Source organism: Ascaphus truei, chromosome 8 (genome assembly GCF_040206685.1).
Source record: "Ascaphus truei isolate aAscTru1 chromosome 8, aAscTru1.hap1, whole genome shotgun sequence".
Taxonomy (NCBI): Eukaryota; Metazoa; Chordata; class Amphibia; order Anura; family Ascaphidae; genus Ascaphus; species Ascaphus truei.
In genome coordinates, this window is record NC_134490.1 from 23,353,568 (window position 1) to 23,362,366 (window position 8,799).

The following is an 8,799-nucleotide window of genomic DNA, read 5'->3' on the forward strand; positions in this document are numbered from 1 at the left end:
ACTGAGCGGGACACTACGTTGGACGTTACTGCTGCCCGGCAGAAGGTTTCTCAGATGATGCTGCTTGTGGGCGTCTGAGAGCGGGAACACTCATGGAGCGGAGCAGCATCTGTTGGGAGTCATTCTTGGTCGGGGCACACACACTTACGCTAGGAGCATGGTTGTATCATCTTTGTTTGCTTACTGCATATGTATTTACAATCGTGGGTATTTAAGGAGCTTTTCGACTGGGGATTATACTTGCATCTACCAATATATACATATAGATGCATTTGATATCTCATGAATTGTTGACCTTATACCCAGTTACCTAGGCTCCCTATAGTGTAAGTGTTTTCCCTGACCTACCCACAGAGCGTGCACGGCTTTGGTAGCAACACTAGGGATACCATGAGTTATATGTATTATACTTATTACCATTGATCTGGTATTCCTTACTTTATTGGTTGCTACCCCCCTCCCACCCGCTCCCCTACAGGGTTTTTTTAACATCACCATTGTTTTATTTTTATGTCATTTGCTTTTCGGTGTTATTAATGACTAGCTGAGAGACCCGGCGTTGCCCGTGAGTTAAATTTCCTGCTCCCTCCTGTCCCCCCTATTTGTGTGCTCCCCCTCTCCCACCCCCCAGAGGGAGGGAGGGACAGTGGACAGGAGGGGGGGGGGACAGTGGACAGGAGGGGGGGGGGACAGGAGGGAGGGGGGAGGACAGTGGTCAGGGCGGCGACAGTGGACAGGGGGGGGCAGTGGACAGGAGGGGGGGGGACAGTGGACAGGAGGGGGGGGGACAGTGGGAGGTGAGGTGAGTGAGCGCTGGGGAGTGAGGTTATAAGGGGCTGGTAGCTATGAATGTTTATTATAGACAGAGGGTGGCCCTCACCCCACACAAAGCATGTCCGCCCACTCTGTCTGACATTGACACACCGACTGGCTATGTCTGGATTGTGACTGACCCCGCAGCGCGGGTAAATCCTGTAGCCTCTCTGATAGAGGGAGCAACCGTCACGCGCCAAGGGCGGGAGGGGGGAGGGGGCCAGGGGGTGAGCGCGCGGACAGGGACAGGTCTTTGGGCGGAAAAACACGCACCTGACAGGAGCTGGGCGGGAACAGACCGCCTCACTATTGCCAACGCCGCCATCTTGTGTGACATTACGCGAGTGCCCAGCAGAGGGGGTGAGCGCGCGGACAGTGGCGGGTCTTTGGGCGGGAAAACACGCACCTGACAGGAGCCGGGCGGGAACAGACCGCCTCAGTATTGGCAACGCCGCCATAGCCTGAGGAAAGAGAGAGCGACATCTGGTGGGAGCAGCAGCAGGAGGAAGAGGGTCCTTCCGGAGGCTGCCTGGCCACTGCCTGTCCCCCTGCCGGGAGGGAGGGAAGTGAGCGCCAGGGAGGTGTGTGTGTGTGTGTGTGTGTGTGTGTGTACACGGGTGAGAGTGTGAGATGAACTTAGCAAGGACTCTGCAGGGCTTCTTTGGGGGTATGCTGTCAGTGCAAGTGTGTGACAGTGAAGTAGGTGTGTGTCAGTGATGTCAGTGTAAGTTTTGGCCAATGACAGTCGTGTGGGCGGTGTGTGTCACAGTGGGGCGTACCTCTTGGGCAATGACAGTCGGGCTGGCCACGGACCAATCATATTCACCGCAGCTAGTACCAACCTTTGATTTTATATATTAAGATGTATTAAAGGTTTTTTTTATTTTTTGGTTTTAATATGGATACCATTGTTATACCTTAGACCACTAGACTTTTTCTGTGGATACATGGTCCTTTAGGGATTATGGTTATTTGTCTTAGACAATTGTCTATTTGTGGATATTATATCCTCTAGCTACTATTTTATTTCACCTGGGACCTTGAGTCCATACTGAGGATATTTGTATCTTATAGTTATGCTACTTGTTTTTGCCGTGAGTGCAACTAATAGGGGACTTCAGTGACCTCTGTCACTTTCTTTCATTGTCTATCCAGTTAGTAAGGGCTGAAGCTTCATGTATAATTAGGCTGCGCGGCCAGGCAGTGAGCGAGCGCGCTGGTGCGCGGTGACGTCACCCGTTCGGCCGGGCGATTTATGGCCAGCTAGTTGCGTGCGCGGGGGGGTGTGTCGGGGCGTGGCCATGACGTCACAGAGCTGGTTCGCCTTCATTGGGCGAACCACTCGCGTGACGCGCCAGCAACAGGCATAATCAAATTTGCTTGCCTTTGCAAGCAGCTGAGCTGTGCATGTGCAGGCGCTCGCTCATGCTGGCCACACACATTGAAGCAATGTGTTTCATTGCGGCCAGCGCACGCGCCCGCTCAGCATCACCCTTGACGAGGGCGTAGTCTCCTAAGAGGAGTGGGCGTTTATTTTATGATTTTATTTTGACTTATAGGGACGGTGGGCCTGTTAGTGTATAATTTAACCCTGTAAATAAACCCTGTATAGTGAAATACTACGTTTCCTGCCTTAATCTGGGACTAAAAGAGACTGCAATGTGGTGTGGGCATCACAATATATAAAAACATATGTTGGCCATTAGGTACATTGCCAGAGTCACGTAGACCTAGGGTTGCTCACTGATTTAACTCCACCCACTCACGTTCCAGGAGAACAGACTACACTTGTGTGGAATAAGTGTAATAGAGTTTCACAGATGTGGAAGTCACTGAGCCAAATTAATGGTCCCGTGAGTCATTATTATTATTAACACCATCATCTTTTATCTTTATGGTCACAACATATTCTACAATGTTTGAGAAGTTACAACAGACTCTTCCTAATGCTGTCTTTATCCAAACTTTCAATGCAAAATCACATACTACCTCCTTTCAGAATGCGAGATGCCATTTGTGATCAAATAACACTGTTTTTAGTAGCATATTGGAAGCAAAGTGGTGTATATAAGCACAATGAGTCTGCATCCAGAATCATTGGAGGCCAACACAGATACAAGTCCCTATTTATTGTGCCGTGGAATGCCCTCACCTGTGCTTGGCAACATTGAAGTCTTCAGACGTATGGGGCTCAAATCGTCCCTGATAAGGAAAAGATTGTCTCACAGCATAAAGCATAGGGGTAAAAGTTATGATCCCAAATTTAAAAATGGGCTGGCATGAGGCCCCTCGCGCTCCCACTTCAGTACAGCACTTCTCCCATACACTATATTAGTTATTTGAATTATATTCTTGCAGATTACTCTATCTTCACAAAATGGCACAAGTCACTGTAGATTAAGCACTGACATTTAGAGCTGATCCATATGTTGTAGTAACTCTGCCACTAGAATAACACATTTTCCATGCAAGGAGATACACTTTTACACCTTGTTAATGAACTTGGGTTTCATAGATAATGGGGTTTAAATAAAGCCTCAGTTGCAAAGCCAGTTAAAATACAACAAAAACAGGATCATATTTATCAAAGAAAAGGAATAGGAATCCCATTGAAAACTGCACTTTTTCCTTTGAGAAAGCTGGTGCAATTCTTTTGCAGGCAGGAGACTTGAATAAATAACCCATTACATGTATATCTTTATTTATATAGCGCCTTTCAGGTACATAGCGCTTTACAATGTGTGACCTAATATTATAACACAATGGGCAGAAGATATATAGATTAGATTGTTAACTCTTCGGGGCAGGGACTCCTTTTCCTAAATGTTACTTCTATGTCTGAAGCACTTCTTCCCATTATGTGTTATTTGTTATTTATACGATTGTCACGTGTATTACTACTGTGAAGCGCTATGTACATTAATTGCTCTATATAAATAATGACATACATATATCAATACAATTAAAAACTAGAGACTATCCGTCCAAAATATATTATATACAATTATTACCGTTAGCACTGCCAAATGTTGTAGTAATTCCAGTGTGACTTCTCACAAATAAGGTTATCAAATTGGTAAGGAGATAGAGCAACCTGAATTTGCTACAAACATACTAATGTCAACCAGATCTGAACATGTTGCCACTGAATGAATATTCCACATGTAGCAAATTTAAAGCAGAGCGCACACACATATTTGGCAATTAAATAAAAATAAAAAATAAATGAAAAAAACACCACTTTGTATGCTGTTAAAATGATACTGCAAAGAAACACAAAAATGCATCCTTATTCAATATGCAAACCAGAAATATATCACTAAATATGTTAACATTTCCTAACTCTATAAAATAAAAATAAAAGTGACACTACTAAAATGAATTTAATTCATAAACCCCAAAATGAACATCCCTAGAAATAACTATTCAAATTGCAATAATCCTACCAATATACTGCCCTCCTATGGAGACATTAGCCTTTCCCAGCAGAGCTGGAAGTTAGTAAGAGAAGTTCTGAGATATTTACCAAAAAGTGAAACATCCACCATAAATTAGTGTTACTGTAAATAAAGTAGCGGAAATAGCTTGTTTGGATAAGTTTTGCAGTGGAGAAGGTTTGGTGCAGGAATGCACTGCCACGTATATATCTATATACCCACCCCTCCCCCAGCTGGGGAATGTCATTCTCCACATCTAGATCCCCCAGCTCCCCCCCCCCCCCCCCATTTGCTTCTGCACAGGGAAAAAAATACAGAAAAGTGCTACTGTATCCTAAAAATCCTTCAGACATTGCTGGGTTCTTCCTGATCACGTCAGCATTTTCTAACCCATTTCATGCAAGATCCCTCTGATCTGCTGCAGCCATTCCACTGATCACACAGATTCACGTTGCACTTTTGAAACTGCCCCCTTTCCATATAAAGTCAGGACTCAGGAGACGTAATGATTATACCAGCATTTTCCATCATGTGTGACTGGTGCAGAGATCCCCAAGAAAGAGGAGCAGCCCCTTGGATATGAAATAATACAATTTGGATACAGGCAGCACTGATTAAAAGAAATGGCTGGTATGCTCAGGAAATTATATTCTAGCAAAAAAAAAAAAAAATGGGAAGTTACAAAAATATTTAAATGTGCCACTCTGGGCAGAACACCCCACAGCAATGGAATAGAAAACAACTCCTACAGATGTTTGCAATGAATGGGATCACTGCTTTCTTCTATTAAAACCCAGTGTTATTCACAACCTACAATTATTGAAAAAACTATGTAAAAAGTGAGTGTGCAGCAAGTCGATTAATCATTTACAGGTAAGACTTTGAAGCTCAGGTACTATAACCGAGTACTTATTGAGTAGTGGCACTTGAGAGTACTAGAAGGAATCACAAAGAGAGCACAGTCTACACACACTGAACACTTCGCCCATTCTCTGGGAGTGCAAGGGGTAAGAGGTTACCTAGCTACTGTGTATATGGACCAGGGTGGGGAGAGAAGGAACCCAAGTTTCAAGTCCAACATTAAATACACATATAACAGGTTATTGTCCTGAGACTAAAAGAGCCCAAATGTACAAATGTGGGTATTACAGAGGTATAGTGCTATATATTCATGGTTAATAAAGACATACCACTATATACCCTAAAAAAATAAAAATAAAAAAATCAAAGATTAAGGTAAAGTTTTATTTTCATCACTTGCACTAAATAGCTGATGTGTGAAAATATTAGTTCTCTCTCCAACAGTTACACTAATTTATTAAAAAAAAAAAAAAAAACAACGTTACATAATGCAATTGTATGCATAGGATGTGTATAAACTGAATAACACAGACATATATATATATATATATATATATTGTGCACTGACAGTCAATGTGTTTCTTTGCTGCTGAAAAAGCTAAATGAGAGCTTATAGCACATTCCTTTGTATATCACCTCCCAGGCACAGGATGCTAGCACCACACTGCAGCAAAGTTACCCGCTTCAGACTGCTAAATATAATCTAATAGCAGATCCCAAGTGTCAGAGGACACGGACTGTATCTCTGTGATCAAAGCTGCTGCGGGGCATTGATTGCAGCTGTGAGAGTAACTTTGTGTCTGTGTGAGTCAGTGGGTGTCCCTGGCAGGGTCAGTGGGTGCCCAGTGGCTGCTGCTCTCTCACCTTTATTACTTCGGGTAACCCCTCTCCAGCACCGCTCTTCACCTCTCCCGCGTCTCTTTAGTGATTGCCCGGTCCCTCCAGAGTGTGATCCCCCGCCCCCAGGCTCCGGCCCGTATTTTATAGCCTCCCCTTAACAGTCCACCCCCTCTTGCGCTGCTCCTACCCCCAGCCCCCTCTACGTGAGATTCCTCACCACTGCCATAGCCTGAGTCTGCCGCGCATGCGCGGAGCCTGGAATCCCGAGCTCTGCCGAAGGTGCTCGGCTTTACTCGGGGTTATCAGTGGCTGGAAGAGTATAGTACAGTATAATAACTGCATCTTGGTGGTTTCTAGGGGCGATAACAATAACAGTCTCCCAAACAATCATGTATCTTCTAAGTATCCCTTAACATATGAACATTCCTAAATAAAGGGGAAATGCCACCTTTTGTTGGGAATTAAAATCAGCCACTTGTAACGATTTGGTTAATGATGGCTCCAGAATTAATTCTAGAGGTAATACTGTGCCTTTGTAACAACGTTTCCACAAGCAAGAGTGGATAAGAATCACATACAAATTACAAATCATTCCGTTACCAGGGAAATATTAAAATATATATGTTATAATGCTTATCTGAGGCAGAGAGAAAACTCTCAAAAGTTTGTCTTGTATCAATTATTAGTCCAAATAAAAAAAAGGTACCACCTAATACTTAAGTACTCATTTACGCTGCACTAATGCTCATCTGAAATGAGTGTCTGGTCTGGCAGCAAATAAACAGATCACTGCTCTAAATTCATTTTGATCCTTGTGCGACAGACCCTTGTACTTATTGACCTATTAAAACAGAGGTTTGTGTGTGTGTTGTAAACAGCATATGTTAGGGAACTTCCATGGAAAGGTCTTTGCAGACCCTCCATCCAGCACGAGAGGAACTTGTGATGGGTTTTTTTAATGTGCAAAATGTTGGCGGGTCAACATAATACTTATAGGTAAAACAAATCAGCCTCATACCTTACTTAAGAAGCCTTTTTTTAATGTGCAAAATGTTGGCGGGTCAACATAATACTTATAGGTAAAACAAATCAGCCTCATACCTTACTTAAGAAGCCTATCTCACATTTAGTAAAAATTGCTCCCAATTGTTGCATGGGGAGGAGCATCACCACATTTAAAATAAAAACACATACTTTTCCCCATTTACATATATTTACCAGCAGTTAGAAATCCGCTGGCACAGAGCGTAAATTCTGCTCTAAAAATTATGTAAAATCTTTAGTAAATTCTGATAGAAAGATGGCAGTAAAATTTCAAGCAATTTGTTCGCTTTTTGGCATTTGTGCCCCTTTTTATCATTTTATGAGACACTTCCAGTTTCTCAAATGGAAGGTAACGTGATTCTTTCTCCCTCGCCATTTAACAATTTATCTGGTAGAGGAAGATTATTCTCAACACTCCCTGGGTCGTCTCACTGATTTATTTTTTTAAGCATCAACAGTCTCAGACTACAATGGAGTCTGTGACAGAAATTCTGCATTAAAGTGCCTGGCTTTAACCTGGAACCCCCTTTCAAAACAAAAGCTGCCTCACATTTTTATCTGGTCTGTAACGGTTACATGCGCCTATAACTTATATCAGCGGTGCGCAAACTGGGGCGGCGCAAGACTTTTCAGGTGGGGGCTCGGCGATTACAGAGGACCCACGCCGAGAGCGCGAGGCCTCTAAACTTACTTACCCGGCTCCAGTCACGCGTCTCTATGACAACACGGCGTCAAATGACGTCCGTTGCCATAGAGACGTGACGTCAAATTGGGCCACGGGTGGCGTGACGTCACATAATCCCGCAGCGTCATTTGATGCAACAGAGGCGAGGGGGGCGCGACCGAGGAGAGAAGGTAGGGGGGGCGCGCAGGGAGTTTGCGCACCGCTGACATTATCTTTAACTGTTCATGCAAGGTCTTTAAATATAATGTGGAACCCTGTTTATTTAAAGCTGCATTTCATGCAATATCCTGCATGTGTGTTTTTTTTAATAAATCAGTTGTGTAGTAAGAATACTTTTAGCATTTTCTGTTTTTAAAAAAACTACTTTGAAAGACCAATTTTCTTGTATTCTATTTTAACAAGCATTTTTGTTGCTATAGCAACCATTTACATTCCCCATATTTAAAGATGTCGCCAAACTTTGCCGATCAATAGACGGAGAACGAATTGACCGGCAGCTATGCAGTTCTTTAGGTAATTAGAGATTGCCCACATGAAACTATTGAAGTAAAAAAAAAAAAAAACACGTGAGCTTGAACTGCAGCTTTAATGTAACCATGTATTGTCATCATAACTCTGCCAAGGGCATACTTGAAAACAAGAGGCAACAAATTGCAGATTATCCCAATATACATAATCATTTGAATCAGTGCTTGAGGAAGAGCAATACATTGCATATTACTGCATCAATGGTTACATAATAATTTGGCTAGAAGTTTTGAAACAGCACTGGAAAATTTGCAGATTCCTCCAGCAATGAAGTGTTTATATAAAAACACGTATCCTTTAATTACGTAATCAAAATGTTAATATACATGATATAAATATATTTTAAATATTAATATTTGTATGACTTGATACAAGTAACACACTTAGACTCATAATTGATACTAGAACCAGTTAGAATTATTAGTTTGCTTATACTTAGATAACTTCTATTGAACATCATACAGGTTAATGAGGGTATTACCATTTGAAATCAGAATCACCTACCAATATCTGGTCCACACCGCCCAAATATATTTCAAATGCTGGGTATTAAACTATTGCATCTACACACACACAAATGCCCTGTGCTCA

General features: G+C 42.7%; 1 protein-coding gene across 3 annotated transcripts in view; it reads right to left on the minus strand.

Moving 5' to 3' along the window:
* The window catches only part of P4HA1 (prolyl 4-hydroxylase subunit alpha 1), a 74,039-nt gene extending 65,244 nt beyond the window's left edge, over nt 1-8,795 (minus strand). For 2 of the 3 annotated variants that reach the window (XM_075610792.1, XM_075610794.1), the window contains exon 1: nt 5,976-6,106. The gene's annotated coding sequence lies outside the window, so the exon portion shown is untranslated. Of the gene's footprint in view, nt 1-5,975; nt 6,107-8,712 lie in introns of those variants that run through there. The other variant, XM_075610793.1, reaches the window with a different exon arrangement.
* Between the last annotated feature and the right edge of the window lie 4 nt (nt 8,796-8,799).